Source organism: Aptenodytes forsteri, unplaced genomic scaffold (assembly GCF_000699145.1).
Source record: "Aptenodytes forsteri isolate BGI_AS27 unplaced genomic scaffold, ASM69914v1 Scaffold57, whole genome shotgun sequence".
In the NCBI taxonomy this organism is placed as follows: Eukaryota; Metazoa; Chordata; class Aves; order Sphenisciformes; family Spheniscidae; genus Aptenodytes; species Aptenodytes forsteri.
Genome location: NW_008796220.1, coordinates 3,809,491 through 3,831,751, shown reverse-complemented (window position 1 = coordinate 3,831,751; position 22,261 = coordinate 3,809,491). Strand labels below are relative to the sequence as shown.

The window sequence follows — 22,261 nt, the reverse complement described above, 5'->3', positions numbered from 1 at the left end:
GCACAGGGCTTGGAGTGGAGTGAGCTGCTTATCTTATTACTGCTTTTCCACCTATGGAAGTGACCTTATTCTGTAGGCATTATGCTCTTAGCATCTGGCAGACAGGCTCGGAAATACACTTTTTTCCATTTGGCCTCTGGAACAGGAGAGCGATTACTTAGTACTGAAGGCAAAGCTTTTTAGTTTCAGCATTTGGAGTGGCTCATCCTTTCAACAAACAGAGGCTTGTATGGATGCCCTGAAACTGGCAGCTGGCCCACAGCACTGACACCATTAGTTTACCATCCATGAACCCATCCAACAGGCCTTTCGGTTTTGATCAGCTGCTGCTTTGAATTGTTTTTTATAGTCCAAAAATTGGGTCAGGCTAATCAACATGCTACTAACTGTACAGTGCCTGTATATCTGGAACTAGTCAAGTTGCGAAGGCAACCATAGAAATCACGAAGTGCAGTTCTGCTTTGAAGTTCACCTGGATAATTAAAGTTCTTCTTTCAGTGCCTCTAGATGATAATTTTAGGTAATGATATTTGTTACGTAAGCAATTAGCTAATGAATATCTTGTTTATTTCTAATAGAGAAATTCCAGACATCACTGAAACAGTGGAAGAGAATTTAAACTTATACTTCTTCCTCTAAGCAAGATATCCTTATATTATTAACTCTTCATGTTCTCTCTTCAGTTATGTTCACACGCACCATTCCACTAGGCAACAAGGTATGATTGGGACGACGAGGCACTACTGTAACAGAGAAGAAATACTCATGATCTAGAGTGACTGAATTTGTATCTGAAGACAGTAATGTAAAGTAATGTGGATAGGACCATTATCTTAATGCAGGGAAAAAACAATGTGGACATAAGCCAGGCAGCAAAGGGAAATAGTAGAAATAGTTTCACTGTTTTGACCGTATTGCTTTGGGGGATTAATCCTCATTGGAGCAGGATCTCTGTTAATCTGTAAACTCATTATTCAGTTCAATCGCTCCAGTGAGCACACTGCTAATACTAGTTGTTTGGGATGGATGGTTTGGAGATCAGTCATTGCCCTGCAGTTGCCTTTGACAGGTTTAGCAGTCTAACATCTTATCTAAACTTCTGAGGTTTAGAGGGCGAAAGCATACTAGGTTCCTGTGTTTTTTCCTCCCCACTTCAGTTCTCCTTTTGTAAAAGTGGTTCGTTCACAGAGGTGTTGTGAGGTTTAAAGTTAAAGTGCTCTAAGATTGGAGTCAAGTGAAGAAAGCTGTAGAAAAAGAGAGGAGTGTTGCTGCCCCTCTGGATACTGCCAGCTGCCCAATGGCAGAAATCATGACTTGTTGGGAGAGTTTCAGGGTTTCTTTTTTCAAATTCTTCTCCTTAGCCACGTGAGCTTGATTGTGCAACAGTCTCTTCCCACAAGTCGTAAGACTGGACAGACTGGGGCTCGAAGGAGGAAACCTAACAACAGCATGACTGCCAAAAATACCCTGATGGCTTGAAAGGACTGTTTGTAACGTCTTCTGTTAGTATTTACTGTACCTGATAGTTCTTTCTATTTGCAAATAATGTTGCATCTGTGAAATCTTCCAACATCCAATAGTTCTGCTTGAGAAATAGATATACATGTCTTTTGATCTCTGCTTACTGTCTGTCTTCATCTAGAGTACGTAACAAAGAGGAAGAATGAAAACACTTAGCTTTCTTGCTCACTCCATCTGTATTAACGCTTTTAAAATAGGAGACTGGTTTGGAGAGAAAAGTGCAACCCCTTTTTCTACAATGTTCAAAAAGCTGTAATCGATATAAGTGATGCAAAATAAGGGAGTTAGATAAAATATGTCACCTTTGTTTTAAGAGGTTTGTAATCTATTTTTTTATATAAAGCACTAGTTGCTATGTTGTAAATATGAAAAAATTTCAAAAGCAACAGAAATATTTAGTACCTAAATAAGCAGGCACATGTCCGGAGAGATACTTTCCACTTTTAATTTAATGGTACCGCTGTTCTCTGTTCTTCAAAAGGCCCCAGAAGCTGTAGTGCTGTTTCCAGCACATTGACCCTGCTGCATGGTTTCAGTGTCAGCGCTGAGAGGCGCTGAGCCAGCAAACCTGGGGCTCACGCACCCAGTGCTACTGCAGGCTGAGGCACTGCCGGTAACCTGTGTTACAGAAATAGTTTAGGTATTGCCTTTGTCTTTCTAACAGCCCCCATGTAAAGGCAATTGAACCCTTAAGAAGTTTCCAAAGAAGAAATGATAGAATGGTAAGACTTCTAAGGGTTGTGATGTGCCCCTTAGGCTTACCTTCAATTATTTGTATTTGCTTTTTGCTTGACTCAGAGGAAGTCAAGCTGTTACACTGGAGGTCAGCGGCAGCTGCAGGTGCTCATGCACCTGTGAACATGACATGATTTCTGCTTATCATTCTTCGCTCTTTTAATGTTAACAGAGTGAACAGCAGAACAAGTCAGAGGTTTTTGTATTCTTTTTGATCCTCCTTTCTGTTGGAATTCACATAAAGATGTTTCCTTTTCATAAGGATAATTAGACAATGAGCAATTTGTGGTCAAAAGAAAATAAATAACAGCTAGAATGTGTTCCTAGAAGGTGCAGCATTAATCCCAGGCAGGTAGTGAGGTAAGATGGACCTTGTAATTATACTGATAAATGGCCCAGCTTATGTGAGGAACAATGAAGAGATGATGATTTTCTTTGGCAGATTTGAAGAATTAATCAGTACAGCTATAGACTGAGGTACTTCTAATACAGATGCAAGTGCGATACTGATTTTTCATTAAATAATTACTTTGCTTAGAATTCCCAGAAGAACCTGGAGAGGTGAAGTTCCCAAATTCTTTCGGTTTTTCTCAAAAATTTTTTTCAAGGGCATATTGTTTTCAAGTCTATAGTCATCTAGTCTCATTCTTCTCCGAAGGTACTGTATATGTGCACTGTTTTGTCTCAAGCTTTACTGATACCATTTGCTGCTTCTTAGCATGATCTAAGCTTTGATATTGAGAGAAGTTGCAGGTTTTGAGGCAGAGGTCTGCACCAATCTTGTTGTGTGTATCTCTTTAATAATTTTTTTTTCACATAGATTAATGGATATGCTTTATGGTTGTACAGTTCTTCCTTTAATATATTCTAGGGGTGATTCTACCAAAGGTGTTAAATAATCTACTTAGTTTTGATCGTTCATATGCTGAACAGCATATTTGCTTTGGAAGATATTATCTAATCATATGCTAGAATGCAAACAACCATGACAGTGTGGTCTCGAGCAGTGAATTCTTCCTTGGTGAAGAGATGCTGAACAAGAAGTGTACCACAATTTATCAAACACTCGGCTAACACACAAGCTGCCAAGGTCGAGGGACTGGCTAAGCTAAGCCTCTAGTCAGTGCTCAGTTGCTGCAGGATTTTGTTTTCCATCCATGTATTTATAGTGGTGCAAGGACTGTGTGCATGGGCTTTTCCTGAAAATTTCCCCCATTGGCTAAGTGTCAATAAGCACTTTCTCCTTCTAAATGCCAACAGAATTAAAATTTTCCCCATGGGAGACTTCTGAGCCTGTACTGTCTAACCCTCCTTGAAGTAACTGTATTTATTGGCTACCTAGTGTTGAGTCTTGACTCTTTTGTTTGGTGTAGATCATACAGATGAGACTCAATTGCTGCTAGCTTGAGGCGTAACAGCTTAGCTGCCCTCTGCACTAACTGCAGTATAGGCTATTATACATTATTTGTTTGTAGCCAAATAGTAAACTTCTCCCCTGTTTTTTCTCATTGACAATGCTTCTAAAATGCACGTGCAGCCATCAAACTCGGCTCCTGCCTATGCTTTCCATCTAGAATTCAGGCTGATTTCTGCTTTGTTCGTGTTAATTCCTGAAAGCACAGATCACCTCCTCACAACATCAGTGTTCTTGTGATGCATTTAACTGCCCTCATTTGGAGTTTCTGTTGGTGCTGAATCAAGGAGAAGCCTGTGGTTGCAGCAGCTCTGATGGTGTAAACAGCCCCACTGTCCTTGCAGGATGTCCACCCATCAAACTGCGCAATAGGAAACCAGAGAGATGGGTCTGTGCAGAGCTGGGCGCCGCAGCGGCGGTGGGCTGCTGTTTACATCTCCATGGCAGCGTGTGTCTCTCTTCTGCATTCCTGGAATTGCTGAAAAACTTCAAAGTGGTGTTATGGATTAAAAGCTCCAGGTATTTTCATTTGCAGATGGAGAACTAAGGAATCGGGAAATAAGTTTTCTGATTAGGAAGCTGGCTTGGAATGCTATCAGATCTGGTGTAATTAGTAATCCTTGTTTTTCAAAATTGGGTTCTGTAGATGTTCAATCTCAAATAATGTTTGAGCTCTAGATGCTTCCCAGAGAGCAAGGAGCTTTGCTTAGTTGCTAGCTGTTTTTGGTGGGTTTTTTTTTTAATTAGCCTAAACTTGCTACCTTTCTGAATCTGCCTGAGATTCTGGCAGCGTCTGGAAGGAGAGACGGACTTTATCTTGCAGGATGGCTTCATATTTAGCAAGAGAAATGTACTGCAGCATGGAAGAGCCTCCAGTTTTGCAGCACTGGATGGTCCTATCTGTTGAAATAATAGTCACTGAGCAGAGAAACACAATGAACCTCTTGTGCTCAAAGCAGTATCAGTAGGCAACTGTACACTGTAATTTCTTCAGCTCAGTTTGTCACTTGTGGAAGTATCTGTCTGCTTCATATATTGCAGTGAGTTATCTTGATAACATTGGCCATAAAAGGTGGAGGCATTCAGACAGCTGAATCATGCAACATGAGTTCTGCTGTGTTATACCCACGTCATGGCCAGAGAAGTGGTAACCTTGCAGAAATCTCATTTGTCCTTTCATTCATGTAGGTCAGTTGTGCTGGTGTGCAGGCAGATGAACAAATTATGGTAAAAGAACTGCTAATCCTCTCAAGAAATGAAATTCCGTTTATGGAGGAGATAAGAAGATTGTTTCATTTGCTGTATAAGTCTTACTCCAAGTTTACCAACCTCAAGTTTCATCGCCCTTTGCTGCGTATTCTCTTGCCTGATGACAAGGTTCATTCAGTTTTGGTTATTTTTCCATGTTTCTCAGAGAAAACCAATTACTAAACCAATAAGAATACAAACTTTTTCATTGTGTAAATAATGAGAACGGTACTGGAAAATTTGTTTTAACCACCACTTCTCTGTAGCTGTTGGTTTGGGGTGGGTCCTTCTGGGTTTTTTGGGTTTGGGGTTTTTTTTGGGGGGCGGGTGTTTTGTTTTGGTTTTTGGGGGGATTATTATTTCATTTGCTAGTCCTGATAAAAAAAACCTCAAAACCCAAAAACAGCCCACCGTCAGAAATGGCCTTTCTCACTCAAAGAGGAACATTTATTTAAGAGGCGCAACTATCTTTAAGGAGCAGGTCATAGGTGGAAGTCCTCTGAGCTGTGGTTTTAACCTGAGGGAGGAGGAAAGCAGTTGGTTATTCAAAAAGGTGGCTGAAATGAGGAAGGGGAGCACGGGGTTTCAGAGGAGGGCAGTCAGTATGATGATAGGGCTTTTGTCGGTTGGTTTGTTTGTTTTTTTTTTTCCCTCATCAGAAGTGCCTCTGTGGTGCAAGACCAAGAATGGAGAAAACTCTTGTGGAGGCTGGGGCAGGGAGGTAGGTTGTGGCAGGCCTTCTTATTGAGTGGGTGACAGAGGCAGAGAAGTTTAGGATGGAGGGAGAATTGATAGAAAAAAGAATAATCAATGGAACACCAAGGTGAGAACAGAGGACTTTGACTTCTCATGGTGTAGTGGAATGATTTAGGGACTTTGAGAGCAGAAGCTGACACAAGATGTCAGATGAAACCAGGTGATGGTCAAAAAAAGGAGGACTTTGTGACAAAGCTTTTACCAAGCAGGTGTTAGCGTCATTGAAACCTTAGGTAAATTAATCTTGAAAGTTCATCTGCTTCCCTGAAAGCACCTTCCACAGGCTTCCATTCTGCCTCCAGGTAACAAAATCCCTTTGTGAACTGTTGCTCTGGGCTGCTGTCCCCCTCCTTTCAACTCCTCCCCCAAACTTTTTGGTGTTAAATGACTTACAAGAAATCAAGTGATTGAATGTGGCTAGACTAAGCTACATATGCATGTGTGGGACAGAATACATTTTTTTAAACCCTAAAAAAAAAAAAGTATATTCTTTTCATATCTCTTATTCCCACCTTCTCTGTCTTCCTTTCTGCTTCACCCTTCTGGAATGTAAGAAGGAACTGTGTGTTTTTCCTTGTTGTTGTTGTCCAGTGTGGTAAATAATACTAGAAATAAATTACAATACTTTCTAAATTGTTGAAAGTATCCAAACAGTAAGTGATACAGTAAGACATGATATATCAAATTATAAAAATGTTCTGGGCATGCTTCTTTCAGCAATGGAGATAGGTAATTTGTATTTGATTTTAGGTTTTGATCCTAGCAATTAAGGAAGAAATTAATAATGGCAAGTACTTTTGGTGAAAATTTATTTTGAAGAAAGCTTTTGAAATAAAGGAAGTCTGAGATCAGATGAACAAGGAAAATTATTTTTTTTAAAGCCATTTTCAGCAACCTTATGGAGCTGGTAAATAGTGTCTCCTAAGAAGATTATTTGAGAGATGGAGAAGTGCATGAGAATTAGCAGTTATGGAGGCACTTCTGAATGCATAATGGAGATTATCCGTCCTGATGCAAAGGACAGATGGGACGTACATTAAGAGACTGTTACAGCTAGATCAGATACTCCTTTTGCTTTACAGCAGTTTAAGGATTTATATATAGAGAAAACCAAGTGTGCAAAATCACAAAATGAATTTCAATTAGCAGAGGATTTAAAGAAGAACAAGGAAATTCCTATGATGCATAAAAGTAAAAGGAAAACGATATGCAAATCTATTAACAGCAAGAAGACAGCACATAATGAACAATGCAGGGATGTTTAAGGTATGACTGATTTTGTGTGTGTTAGTCTGTATAAAGAACTTGACAGATAATTGGCTAAATTAATAGAAACAAACAAACAAAAAAAACCCTAGTGGTGGCCAGAGCAGAAAAAAACTGCTAAAAATACAGAGGTAAGGTAAAGTTACTCAAGTGTACAGGACCTGATAAAATCTACCAAAGAATGCTTTAGGATATAGTTGAAATAATCTTTCCACTATTTGAAATTATCTTTGAGAGTTCATAGGTTACAGAGAGTCTGCTGAGGATGTGAGATGGGAAGAAATAGCATTCGTGTTTAAAAGGAGGAGGGGGAGAAAGGCCTGGATAATTACAGATAATTTTATCTAACTTGAATTCTGGGAAATAAGTTTGTAAGTACTTCGGAATTAATTAAACCTGGGTTGTCTAGAGCAAATCATGTCAATTATCTTTGAGAGTTCATAGGTTACAGAGAGTCTGCTGAGGATGTGAGATGGGAAGAAATAGCATTCGTGTTTAAAAGGAGGAGGGGGAGAAAGGCCTGGATAATTACAGATAATTTTATCTAACTTGAATTCTGGGAAATAAGTTTGTAAGTACTTCGGAATTAATTAGACCTGGGTTGTCGAGAGCAAATCATGTCAAATCAATATGCGTTCCTTGTTTGACAGGGCAACTGGATAAGTGGGATAAAGGAGATGCGGAAGGTGGGTATTTTGACTAAAGCTTTCACAATGTTCAACAAGTCACTTTCATAAGTAATCTACAGTCTAAATATAATTTCCATAAGGTGGGTGCATAGTTGTTTAAAAAATGTCTAAAACAGAAGTGGTTCATTCTCAGAGAGTGAAGGCATTTAAGTAGACAAGGTCACATGCTTCTTCCTGGAACCAGGTTGACATTAATGACACTAATCAACAGAGAAAAACCTTAAAAAAATGTGTGGATGACTGTGCTGGTGGGGCGGGGTCAAAATTCTGAACAACCTTAAATTAAGCAACAGGATGATACTCAGTGAAGATCACTGCAAAGGAGAACACTTGAAATCAAAATTACATCTGTATAAAGAAGTTCACGTGTCCAAACAGTTATATGATGCAAATCTCTTGAGTTCTAGTGAATTGCAGTGAATAGTAGTCAGCAGTATCATATTTTTGTAATCAAAACAAATACAGAATCGCAGAATGGTTTGGGTTGGAAGGGACCTTAAAGATCATCTAGTTCCAGCCCCCCTGCCATGGGCAGGGACACCTTCCACTAGACCAGGTTGCTCAAAGCCCCATCCAACCTGGCCTTGAACACTTCCAGGGATGGGGCATCCACAGCTTCTCTGGGCAACCTGTTCCAGTGCCTCACCACACTCATCATAAAGAATTTCTTCCTTATGTCCAATCTAAATCTACCCTCTTCCAGTTTAAAACTGTGGCCCCTTTTCCTGACACTACAGGCCCTGGTTAAAAGTCTCACTCCAAGCCCCCTTTAAGTATTGAAAGGCCGTGATTAGGTCTCCTCGGAGCCTTCTCGTCTCCAGGCTGAACAACCCCAACTCTCTCAGCCTTTCTTCACAGGAGAGGTGTTCCATCCCCCTGATCATTTTTGTGGCCCTCCTCTGGACACGCTCCAACAGGTCCGTGTCTTTCCTGTGCTGAGGGCTCCAGAGCTGGACGCAGGACTGCAGGTGGGGTCTCATGAGAGCGGAGTAGAGCAGGAGAATCACCTCCCTCGACCTGCTGGCCACGTTTCTTGTAATGCTGCCCAGGATATGATTCCCTGCATGTAATTTCTGGACGTACGGAAGACACTGCATATTGCTTATTCTCTCTCTTTGGTACATTGATGCTGGGCTACCATGGCTACTTTTCAGTGTGCTCTAAAGCAAATGCAGACAACTGGAGAGAACGTGGCAAAGCTGGAAGAATGTTAGAAGCTTAGCAAAGAGGCTGGGATGGCAGCCCTTCTGATGGTGCCGTTACAGCGCTTACACTCTTCTGTTATAGCTAGTTATTGGTGTGGGGAGGTTATTCCACTTCTTGAAGTTGTTACAGAGCCTCGGTTTGCAGAATAAAAGTCTAGTCCCACTTGGTGCTCGGATAGTGGTTTGCAAGAGGCAGGTACTTTCTCTGTTGTCAAGCTGACTGAAAGCTCTTGAATTGTGGATGTTGTGGTGTTCTTGAGCTCATTAATTCTGTTGAGTGGTAGTTTATTATTTTGGGGTTTGTGCTAATGTTGGCCATTGGTCAGTTTAAGTGAGCTTGCTATTGCAGGTGTGCCGTTTGTCTCTTCAGGCTGGTTAGACTTTTCAGATGCACATTTTTTGTCTAAAACTGAGATTTCATGTTGCTATCTTGTTTACAGAGCCTAAGAAGAAAACTACTGAAGTGTGAAAGGTAGTACCTTTATCTTTAGAAACAGCTGATTATATTAGAGGAATTCCAGGACTTTGTGACCAGCAAGCTTTCTGCAGGCCACTGCTAGTCCTTGAACCATAATCTGAGAATCGTTGAGCTAAAAAAAATTCTTACTAATCGACAGCTGGGAGCAAAGCCAAATGCTGGGCCATAACAGTAATAAGTATGCTGCTTATGTTAGACAGAAGTAAATTATTGGCATACTTAAAGTTTTAGAGGTTTGGAAAGTTGATGCATTTTTGTCTGAATTTTTTAAATAAATGAATAAAGAGGAAAGATATTTAAATATCTATTTCTTGCTTTTGTAGCAGATAACTAGACTGAAACTGTTGACATAAGTCTTGCTGAATAAAAACATTTGCTTGCCTTACCGAGCAGTCCCGAAACAGGAGATTACTCAATGCATACTGCATCCTAGAAAACAATGCAGAATATTTTTGAATGTCATTGGCTCGGTGTTTGCTAAAATTTCTGCTTAAGCTATAACTATTTTATATAGTTTTGTAGTTTATATAGTTTTATAGTAAACAGAATCAGAGCAGATGGACTTTAAGAAAAGGTTTAAAATGTCTTGGATCAGGAGAATTTACTTTGGGAATAAGTAATTGGTATAGGTATGGTAAAATGATAATAGGAGTGTATACGTCTGTGTAAAATAAAGTATGTGGTTGATAATAGCTGCAGATTGGTATGTATTGAACGACTATTTTGAGACCACTTATCTATAGGAAGGTACCCGCAGATGGACTTTAAGAAAAGGTTTAAAATGTCTTGGATCAGGAGAATTTACTTTGGGAATAAGTAATTGGTATAGGTATGGTAAAATGATAATAGGAGTGTATACGTCTGTGTAAAATAAAGTATGTGGTTGATAATAGCTGCAGATTGGTATGTATTGAACGACTATTTTGAGACCACTTATCTATAGGAAGGTACCCTTGCTTTCAACCTCTTTTATTCTCCCGCTTTAAACCTCTTTTGATTTATTCTCCCCTACATGTTTTTCATCAAATTTGAGGTTTATAGGTAGCAAGTCTAGATCTACTGTGTTTCTGATTTAAATACTCCTTAGAAATAGTCTGTGGACTGCACTAAGAGACTTGTAGGATAAACCTGTTCACTTTTAGTTGATCGTTTGTCCTTCTTAATTAAATATTAGTATCCCATACTGATTAAGTAAACAGGTCAATTGGAACTGAAAAGTGTAAATGCTATTCTTGAGACTACAACTGACACTGCTGCTGCAGTGTAGGGATTTGCAGTTGGGTACAGGTATAGTCCGTACATGAAGCTGGGTGGTCTGGGAGACCCTCTGACATTTGAAGATGTAACCTCAGTAGTGAACAGGTTGCTTCCCTTTCTTTTGACTGACTAGTTCCCCCAAAATTGGTAGTCCCATGTCTTCTCATGTCACTTAGAATCTATTTGCACCAAATTTTAGTGCTTTGAAAATCTCATTTACCTCAAAGCCAGGCTCCTCGAGTCTGCACCTTAGTCTCCCACTCTGCAGATGCACACATTATGGACTTACATCATGGCATTCGCAAGGCACGTACCTTTCTTTGACACAGAGACAGTGTGAAACAGTGCCACAGGGCAAGAAACTGGACTCTACGGGATCCTAATTATTTGTATATGTCCTACTTATTTTTAAAAAACTTGTTCATAGAAAGAACAAAATCTACATTTGGTTACCACTCTGCTTGCCAGTCACTGGGCTTGTTGCCTCCGTACTGATTGCTCTGGATACAAGCTTCTATGAAGAGCGGCTTCAGTTTCATAATGCCAGTCCAGTATCATTTTAATAACATGCTGTTACTGATATATTTTTCACATCAGGAAATGAAAATGATTTTGATGAAGAGCAGTGCTGTTTCTAGCTGTAAGATAGGATTAGTCTACTTTCCAATTCTTGTTTCTAAACAAAATCTGTGCCAACTGGAAATTATCCAGTTGGTTGAAAACTGACATGGGAGCAGTTTGGTCAGGAATATTTGCTTTTTCAACCTGGGGTTTCTTCCATCTGCCTAATAAAACAATTATATCACTGTAAGACTGAAATTCCCTCGTCTGTATCCTGTCTGGTAGTGGACAGTACTAGCGGCTGTTGAGGCTGATAGAAACCATTGCTTCTTTTTCTGCCCTTCTGTACCTGATAGAGAGCCCGGGTCTGTCATCTCAGTAACACCTTCTTGGGTGCTTGGGAAGCCGCTTACCACGTCCACCCAAAACCTCTCTTCTGGCCTACACAAGCCCAATTTTCTGAAATGTGCTAAATTCTTGATCTCATTAGGTACTATAACACTATAAAGTTCTAGAGGCTAATTAAGCATTGTGGCATATATTGGAAATGAAAATATGCTGTTGAATTTTTTTTTAATTAGGCCTGTAGAGCACTGTATGGCATTTCTTTGATATTTCAGCATCTGTGCAGCTTGGGATCCTGGAGTCTTCTAAAGATTGTGACCTCTGATGGGGGAGAAAACAGCCTTTCAAAGTGTAAAAATATTTCAAGCACTTTTTTTTTCACTGAAGTTTATTCAAAATGGAAAGCATCTTCAGTGTTTCATAGGACAATCCTGAAACAGGTGTTATAGTGACAATATAGAAGAAGCATGGAGGAAAGAGTGTATCATCTCTGTTTATGCAGATGCTTTCCACCCATTTTCTGCCATGATGTGCAAAATCAAATTCACAGGTAAACTTTTCAGAGTGATAACAGCATTAAGATCAGTAATACCCAGCAGATTATAGCTTATCTGAGGCTCCTCTGTGGGCACCAAATCAGTGAATGTGGGAGAATGATATACTTGCAGTCTTCTATAGGTGCCTCTTTCAGGGCAATGTATAAATATAATCATTTTAGTCTATGGAAGTTCTGCCATTTGAATTTAGGAGGAAGAGAATGTTACCTGTAGTTATCCTTTTTTTTTTTTTTTTTTTTTTAAATATCTATATATATACACACGCTGGCTTTCCATTTGATTCCCATATCCCTCTATTTGTAAGCAGAAAGTTTCCTCTGTGTACACCTTTGCTTCTTTTCCAGCCCAATGATGATTTTTTTTCCTTAGTTTTCTTTTTACCTCTTTCTTACATGTTTATTTCTGATAGAAGGTACCTTTATTGAACTTCTTTTGTATACTGTTAGGCTTGAAACGTATTCACATGTAGTTTATGTAGGTTTGCTACAGACTCCATTCAGTCCCTCAACTGGAGATAGCGTATTGTTGTCCTTGATGTATCTTTATTGTACAAAGAGACTCCAGTCTTAGAGGCTGTAGCTTCTAGGAGCTGTTTGAATGTATACAGAAAACAGACCTGCTTGAGTAATTTGCAAATGAAGTGTAAGACAGCGAGTGACAGATGGTCGAGACAGACTGGCAAGAATAAGAAACAGCCAGATAGTACAACCAGAGCGTTAGACATGGTCACAGTACTGCAGATTCTGCCCACTAATTGTGGGCTGCAATGGTGAGGAGAAAGGCAGGAGAGGATAGTAAGAGGATCTTTGTTGTATGTTTTAGTGCAGAGGTGCAAGGTAAGACTAATGCCTTGAGTAAAAACTGATTTCTACATTTTTTGTTTCTGCGTAGGCTGTTTTCCTTTGTATGTGAAGCTACATTTCAGCAGAGGTTTTTTTACTAAACTTCTGAGAATGTATATTGGTGGGTCAATAGTTTTCCCTTGTACCTCTTTTCGACAGTTAAATAACATTTATGGAGGAACATGAGATTAGATTCTCTTCTGCTCTCTTGCTTGTTTTTTTTAATAGTCACTTTCAAAATTGTCAGTGTCCTTTCTAAATCCAGACAAGTTGAAACTACATTTTTAGTCATGTTAGTGCAGTTTGCAGTTGTTGGGGAGAGGGAAGGGAAAAAGCATTCCCCATGACTATGATGAGAAACAGCTGAAATGCTATAAATGTTGGTCACTGTACGTGAAAGAGTAAATCAGGAATGGGCAAGGCAAGCATTTTTTTTTGTTGTTTAAACTGTCCCATGGCTTTTTCTTGTTTATTTTTCCAGTTTAACTGGGTTGACAGAGGCAGGGAATGAATAGTATGTATTTTATGGTTGTTTTACAACCTTACGGCTCCAAGAGTATAAATAAAGTTTCTCAGCTCTTAGTGTTCTCTTTATTATATTTAATTCTTGCATTTAGCTTTCTGTTCAGTGAGGTCCTGATTCTGCATCACTGACAGCCACAGAGGTGTCCCCTGACACTTCAACAGGCTCGGTAACAGGTTTTTAAGAGACTGAGCTTTCTAGATGCTCTGACTGGGATTGTTTGTGCTTATAGAGGTAAGATGCTCCTGAATGAGTTACGGAAACACTGGTTCTACTCCCATGGTTGTCTCTAAGTGGGCACTGTGACCGTAAGTGAGTCGGTCCTCGCCTCAGTGTCACCACACAGAAGAAGGGACTTGTATACCTCAGAAGGGTTGAGGAGGTGAAACTTAAGTTGTCAAAGATCACTGAAAAACAGTGTAATAAAAAGATGGAGATTTATGTAGTTTTTCTTACAGTCCCTAAGTTTATACAGGTAGTGTGAATATTTTTCACACAGCCTCTCATAAATGCATAACTTTAGTTTCCTGCACAAGTGTGACTACCAGTCCCTTATTTATTATTGTCCCTAGCACTTTTTTTTTTTTTGCTTTTCCAGGAGTGCCAGCTAACTATTCTTGTGAGAGATACTGGCTTGCGTCTACATTAGCATTTTTAGTCTGAGCTGGGGATTCTCATAAGGCAACTTTCCTCTTGATCTTCATTAACTGTGCTTTTCGTTCACATCACAGAGCAGTTCATGAACTGGATACCTTTCAGATGAAATTAATATAGAAGATGCACTCCAGTAACGTGCTTAATATGCTCCAACAGCTAATGGGCATTCAGTCCATGGCACCTGATCAGAAAGTCCTCAGCACCAACTGTTTTGCTGTAGAGATTGCTCCTATTGGAACACCCTTATTGATATAAAACCAGCAACTATTGGTAAAAACAAATTAAGGTTGTTTTTCTTCCTTAGCTTTGTTTGCTAAATTAAGCTAATAGGAACTTTAGGAATTATTGAAACAGGCTAAACATATAGACAGCAATTTGTTCCTTGTGCTACCAATTAATTGTTGGGCTTAAATGTTTGCAGCAATAAGACAAAATCGATAGCCGGTATTGTACTATGTACATTCTTAAATCCAATGCAGACGAGCTCCTTGGAGTTCATTACATACATTATCTACTCATTTATTGTTTGAATTCTTAAAATCAAACAAACAAAAAAAGGCTTTTTTTCAGGAAAATCTGAACCTTTTCTTCACGTCTTTGTTATTAGCATTACTTTGATCATTCTAAAGCCAAAATGTAAGGCTGCTATTTGGAAAACAGAAATTGCATTAAATCCTCCACAAACCTGTTCTTGCTTTTTTTTCACTGCCAAATACAATGCAAAAGAGAAAAAAAAGAACGTATGGAGTGATGTTGTACAAAATGGTAGCCAGCACAGGAATGAAAAGTACTTCTCGGAGAACAAAGAATGATGTTTCTACAGAACACTCCCTAGCACTGGGGGCGAAACTAACAGATCTAGACATAGAATGTGCACTTGGCCAGCCGGTTTGAAAGAGTGCTTCCAGTGTTTCAGGGAGCTAATACGGCATCTGGAACTGGAGTACTTCAAATATGGAGTGTTCAAAAAAGCTGTTGCGGGCGACACAGTAAAATAGCAGTGCTCGTATAAAGAAGAAATGTGAAGTGTGGATTTTTCTTTTAGCTCAATCGTTGGGTGTGAAATCAAATTGAGAAGTCTCCAAACTATATTAAATCACCCCTTTGGCATTGCCACAGGAACAATTTATTTCATCTTGAAGGAGCCTTTGGTTTCCAGATCAGTGGAGCTAAGCAGGAGGAATGTGCGTCACATTGAGGTAAACAGGGATGTGAGCTTGTTAAAAACAGAAAAGGCAACGCAGCAAAATTCTGCGCCCCTGACATTTGTCAGCCTCTTCTGAAATGTGAATGCCGTTTCCATTAAGCTTTGGGGCAGATACTATCTCTGTACCTTTTGTTGTGCTGATGAGTTGGAAGCCGAACATAAATTTATTTAGTTCAGCTGATTTTTCAAGAGGCAAGTCTGTCTTGTTTTGTTCACCAGAAGGTTTGCAGTGCTACTGCAGTGCTATTGCAGTGCTATCATGCCTTGGTGGACTGTCCTCATGCAGGAGGACTGGTAGAGAGGGATGGCTCTTACTGCCTCAGTCCCGGTCTGAGGTGGTATCAACCTTCTTCCAGTTCCCTACGTATTTTTGTAATCACAAGTTTTTGTGAGATGATGAATTACAAATGCCTATACCACATTGTGTAACGTCTGTTATACTTTTTTTCAAAGTCTCTTTCTGGAACAAGACCTCAATCTGTAAGCAGTAAGCATTGTATCAAATATTTCTGCTGTCAGAATGATTTTGGCGCAAAATGAAGGCAAAACCCTGGACGCAGCCTTCAGGATTTTAAAAGTTCTATGCAGATGCCTCCAAAACAGCCCTAGTGTGTAAGGGTAAAACGGCAGCATGTTATGAGCCATGGACCAGCGCTGTGTGCAGACATGCTTTGTGCCCGGTGTGTGTTCTGTTTACACTTGGCTCACTACAAAGTGCAGAGCAACAAGGTCACTTAGCATGACGTCTGGAATAAAAAATGCGTATTCTTTACATAGTAAAACTTAAATTAGGACCCCCTTTAACATTAACAGGATTGCAATAGTGCAAGCAAATTGGTCTTGATTTAACCGGAGAGCAAGATTTAATGCATTTTTTTAACCTGCCCCTCTCAAAGTCCAACCTTAAAAGTTATTTTGGCTTATACTGTTTCATTTCATCTTTGGCTCACAATTTACCTGACCTTCACCCCTTAAAAACAACAGAAAACCAAGCACAAAACATCAAACTGCATGAACTGGGGTAGCAGACCTCAGTTGATTTGTTTGTGTACTGAGACAACTGTGTGGTTTTGGAAGAGGCTAATTAGTGCTGTGTTTAATATAAATAAATAAACCCAAGCTCTTTTCACCCCTATCTCAACGCTCTAATCTAACTTCAGGAAGAGATGAGCAGAACTTTGCACTGAGTTCCAAGGTGAGAAACACACTTTTAGGCAGTACGGTAACCAGGCGGTCATCGCAGAGTACTTTGTAATTCTGGTTACCTGACAAAATACCCAGTGTTTCCTGTTTTTTTTTCCCCCTTTCAAAATTTCTCACATGTAGAAATGTTACCATCTTAACATGTATCCTGATGAATGACAGGTGGAAGGACACATTTGTCTACTGCATTTTTTCATTGCTGTTTCCACCTACGGGATTGTATCAGGGATTCCCTTTGATAACAGAAGAAACTTTCTGCAAACCAACATTCAGACAGTAGTATTCAGTCTCACTGTTTTATTCAAATAATACCCTGTCCCACTGGTAAGGAGGGAGTAGGATGATCTCTCACTCTTGGCTACAGCTACCTTCAGTGAAAAGTAAAATAAAAAGCTAGGACCTGAAGACCTGTATCTTAAGGTGATCTCTGAATGATAAATTTGTATTTTATTCTCCTGCCATTTCTTAAAGGCATGAGGACAAGACCATGGGAGCTCTTTATTGATCATCATCATCAGTTTAAAATATTTCCTCTGTTTTCAGCACTCCTGGAATTTTAACTGAGAATCAATAGTGCTTTTTCATATGTGCTTCCAAAGTTTCCTGGTAAGTTTTACCTTTTTAGAAGCAGAGAATTCGATCATTGATTAGGCTGTTGTTTACACTGGCTACTTGCAGGAGTTCTTGCCATTTAAGGAATTTTCACGTGAGTTATATCAAGCTGTTTGCTTGTTTTCTGTGGCTCATGAAATAATTGTTAAAAGCACTTGAGGTTAACCCAGTTCTTTAAAGTTCTGATTAGACTAATCAGAGGCCCTTTTTCTTGTCTTTTTTTTTTTTTTTTTGACTTTCAGAACTACAGAAATGCATACTGGCTCTCCTGTAATCTTTCCTTCCTGTCCTTTTCATGAAAGTAATTAGCCTTTTTGCTACTTCTGGGCCAATGGCATTTTGAAATTTTACGGGTCTAAATGCTAAATAACCTCCTAGTGCTAGCACTAGTCCTAGGGTCTAGTGCTAAATAACCTCCTCAGTTTGAGCCTAAATCTTTTAATGGACAGTCTTTGTTTCATACTGACACTGTTGGTTATTTTAATTTGGATAATCCCTTTGCCTTCACATCATTTACTGATTTCCTTATACTTAGATGTAGCAGGAAACACATTGTACCTTAGTTTCTGTTTCCCAAGGCGAAATCATCTACCTTTACCTCCTGTGACAGGCTCACCACTTCTCTTATCATCCTTGCAGTCTTCTGTTGTTGCTCTTCCAGCTTGCCTCCCTCTTCCTTAATCCTGGACTAGGTCATTACAATACCCTTCATGTGGCATTGACATATCCCAATCCTGAAAATACTTCCAGCTGATATTTTCTAGGCTTCTGTATTATTATTTTTTTTAAACATGTGCCACTTTAGTGCCTCCTTTATCCCCCCTGGAATTAACCAGTATGCCCATTCTCTTTGCTATAAACGGGAAATTAGTCTGTTGGTAGAATGTTTTGTTACTGGACTCTTTGGTGCACGGCCTCCATATGTTCTATCAAATTCCGTCTTTCTTCTTGTGCTGCATGAGAGATCTGCAGTGTTGCAACCAGCATGGCTATGTGGAAACAGAAAACATTCGACTCTGAGATATGAGTTTATTTCTTACAGGAAAGTTTATATCTGGTAAAGAACTAGTTTCAGGAAAAACATATTTCATAACTGTAAATTATGTCTCAGTTTCCCTACTGTATACAGATAGTTCCTTGGATTATCTTTTATATAAATGAACAGGAAAATTAAAATGGGAAAAATGCTTGCTTTATTTGCTTGCAAAACTCTAGGAAAAGGGTTAGACTAAAGTTTTAAATCACAGCCGTCTCCTAAATCAAATGTGTAACAAGGGTGATAATGAGCATAAACACACTGAATAATAAAATGTAATTTGTGTTCTGAGTTCTAGGGCTCTAATCCAAAGCTCACTGATGTCTGTGGAAAGACTTCCATTGATTTGAATTAGGCCTTGGCTTTTGTCCTGAATGAACACAATACTAGTGGAGCTATTCATGAAATAAATGTTTGGAAATAAATCACAGGAACTTGCTGTGTTGGAACCCAATTCACTTGCTAATTCAGGCAGTCATGTTTTACAGTGCTTGTTGTGTCGATACTTTGTCATAGTCCCTCACGTGAACTAACCAAATTCAATCTTAAAAAAAAATCTTTTGCTACTGCTGCTGTAATTGGAAGGTTGTTTCTGGATCATTACACTGATGTTTGAAACCTTCTTTAACTTCTAGCCTAAACCTATTTATGCCAATTGTTTCCACTTGTTTTATGCCAACATAGTCTTCTAGTCTTTATACAGTATACTTTGTCGTTACTCTATACAGTTCTGGTAAACTACTGATGATTGTCCCATCTCCTCTCAGGCTTTGCTTTGCTAAATAAGCCGAGCATTTTCATTTCTTACTCAGTACGTTGTTCATTCTCTGTAGCTTTTATCTCAATCTGTTCTCGTTTGTCTTAATCTATCTGGGATACAGGCAACAAAACCTGCATTTTTAATGAGGTGTAATAGTGCTCTATATAATGTTGTTATACTTTCCTTGCTTTACTAGAAATGCTTTTCCAGATGCATCCGGTATTTTGTTTGCCTCCTTATGGCTGCATTTCACTGATCACTTTTGTCGCGTGACTTACAGGATCTTGGTTCCCAGGTGAGCTCCCATTTAGTAGTAGGGACAGTTTTTAGTCCAAGAGTGCACAGCTTTGCCTTTGTACTCTGAGGCTTTTGGCTTGTGTCTGTGACTCCAGTGCGCATTTCTTCCTTGGATGGTGCTCTGTTTGTCCTCTGCATTGGCTGTTGTAAATTATAACAATCAAGCTTGAGTAATCAGCAGCCTTAATTAGTATGTTCCTACTTTGTGCTAATTTTGTTAATTAAAAAAAAAAGAAACTGCTAGAGGTGGTGAACGATGGGTGATGGGAGCTGACGTAAGGTGACAGGAAAGGACTGGGGAAAGGTGCCCAGTGTTGGGCAAAAGAATAGCGAGATGAAGAGAGGGCACGGAGCCCACGAGGGAGAAGTGAGAACTTTCTGCAGTATTGGTCAAGTGAAGGCTACTCACATTTTCCAGAGCATTAATTGGGTCTCACAGAGACATACTTGGGATGGATGAAGACATGCCAAAATCCCAGAAATAAATGCATCACTCATGACTTTCTGCATTTTGACTTTCTAAGAGTAGCAACACTGCTGCTTAACTTCGGACATGCCTTTATTTTTTTACAGGAGTTTTCAAAGTATTCTGAAAGTTTAAAGACTTATTTTCTAAAAGCATCTTTAAAATACTGAATCTTAAAAGTGCTTTAAAAGTCCTGAATTGAGAGGATTATGAGTTTTGAATAATTTATCCACAAAACTTGAAAGGGAGAGAATTTTCTTAGGTCTTTAAAATGTATATGATAAATTTTCTTATAGATTGGAATGACTCTGAAAGACTTTTATCCAGATAAGTACATTCAGCAGATATGAGAAGTCACAGGCAATAGCAATTAAGGCATAAGGCGTTTCCTGGGAATTAATATCAAGCTGGGATGAGTTAGGATGGCTCAAGATGCAGCTGAGGGCCATTAACTGCAGTTGATGATTAATGACCTCTGCTGAGGTCATCATTATTATCAGCTGAAAAGGTAGAAAAATTCAGATGTATGAATCTTTTTAACAGGAGATGCAGTTTCAGTTGGTGCAGTAGATGTGTCCCCACTGTGGACAGACTGCCCCGTATTAATATCAAATAGAGGGCTTGATTTCCCTCCCCCCCGGCATTTTTAGGAGTGTTAATCAAAGCTGGCTCTCTAAAGCTGCGCCAGTATCAAATTGAAAAGTAAGCAGAATAAAGTCCATAGCGCTTTAATGTTCTCCCAGTATTACATTTGGTGTCCAGTACTTAATCAGCTTTATTTAGAGATACTCCCATCTGTCCCTTTTGGTGCCGAAGCGGTGCGTCTCAGTATTGCCTAGAAATGTGCCCAGAACAATCCTGTGCTCACTTTTCCTGGGCCCACATTTGAAATCACATCCTCCCTTCTTTTGCATTATGGCCCTAACCAAGATCTAGGTTCTACGTTGTCATGTATGCTGTCCACAAAAAAGGCAGGCACACAGGACTGGCCGATGCAAGAAAATACCGCTGTGTCGATACAGGGAGAATCTGTTTCCTAATAAATAGTCAGTCGTAATAGATACTTGCTTCCCAGTGTCCAGACAAGTCCGTGCATTCCACGGTTGGTGAAATATCCTTTTTATATGATGAATGATTTCATTGTTGATTTGTGGGGAAACTGAGAGCTACTGCAGGGGACTAGGAAATGTTCACCTTGCTGCTTATTCTTAGCTTGTGTGACTTCTGCTATAATACCTTGATCATCTCACATATATATATGTGTGTGTATATATATAAAAAAATATAAATACCTTGATATCACTCATATATATGTATTTAAGTTTGTTTATTTCAAGGTGCTTTTTAAAAAAGAAAACTGAAGAAGTCTGAAATAGGCAATATAGGTAACATAAAGACATAAGCTTTAGTTCGTTAGTCACTATTATCTGTTACTTAGATTATACACAGTACTGAATGTTTCTGAACGCTATGTAAGTCCTACTTTACACATACGCTGGTCCCCTGTCCTTTTGCTCCCTTCCCCCAGCCCTCTTCCCCTGGTCACTGTGAAAGTTGTAGCATCAAAATTCCAAGCAGGACAGGACTGAGATGACTGCTGCTTTTGGCTGACCTTTATTAAATGTCACTGGATGTAGACTTCTGCTCAGGAAAATGGAATTTTGCAAAATTGTAAGCAAAGCAGTTGAAAAACTTAACTCAGGTGTGAAATGTTGACAATTTTGAACGTTAGGTGGTATGAGTAGACCTGCTTGTACAAATCTATTGACTTCAACACTGTTTGTGGGATTTCTGCGTGCCTTTATTCACCCTCAACCAAACCACTGAGCTCTCTCCTCTGTCTTCTCCCCCCCTCCAAAGTATCTCCTGTGGTGAGAGTCACTCCTGTGAGTGAGGTCAGGCGAAATGAAATGAAATGAAAATCATGAAAGCTTAATGGACCACAGGGAGGTTCCTTTGAAAGGGTGCCAGAGATGGAATATCAGTTATGGGGAAGAAGACCACAGAGCTGGCAGTGAATGAAAGGAGAGCTGGTACATGCGCATTAGTGTTTCATACTCCTTGCCACAAAACTGGTCTGTTTTCCTAGTTAACTCTAACAAATGTATCATGCTGACAGTAGGCACTCCCACAGTGCTATTAGTGCTCCCTGATGCAGCTTCGCTGTGCTTCAGGATACATTTTTCTAAGAAGTTCTGGATTCTTCGTCTTGCTTTTAAAATCAACAGATGAGAACTGAAGTATTGCTGAGATTACATAAATTGCATTTTCTGTTTGATCTTCTGCAGCCTCTACCAGTTACCCACTGTAAGGGATAAGAAATTGTTTTCCTGGATGAGAAGAAAAGAAGTTATGTTTTAAAATATGTAAAAACGTGCTTACTTGCAGATATATCAAAGAAAACGTCAGGGTATTGTGATTATACAAACACCTGACATAATAGCCCTTAGTGTATGAAATGGTGTTGCGAATCATCTCAAACACTGTTTTTTTCAGGATAAAGAACTCTTAAAAGAAGGGGCTTTGCTCTGGCTGATTCTCCATCTTCTAAGACTTCAAGTCTTGGTTGCAGTAGTTAAAATGCTAGGACTTTATGTGAGACTCACTGGATGGTAGTCTAAAATCT

General features: G+C 39.4%; 1 protein-coding gene across 1 annotated transcript in view; it reads left to right on the top strand.

Moving 5' to 3' along the window:
• Positions 1 to 22,261, top strand: part of RCAN2 (regulator of calcineurin 2) — an 86,365-nt gene that overhangs the window by 48,052 nt on the left and 16,052 nt on the right. The window lies entirely within an intron of this gene.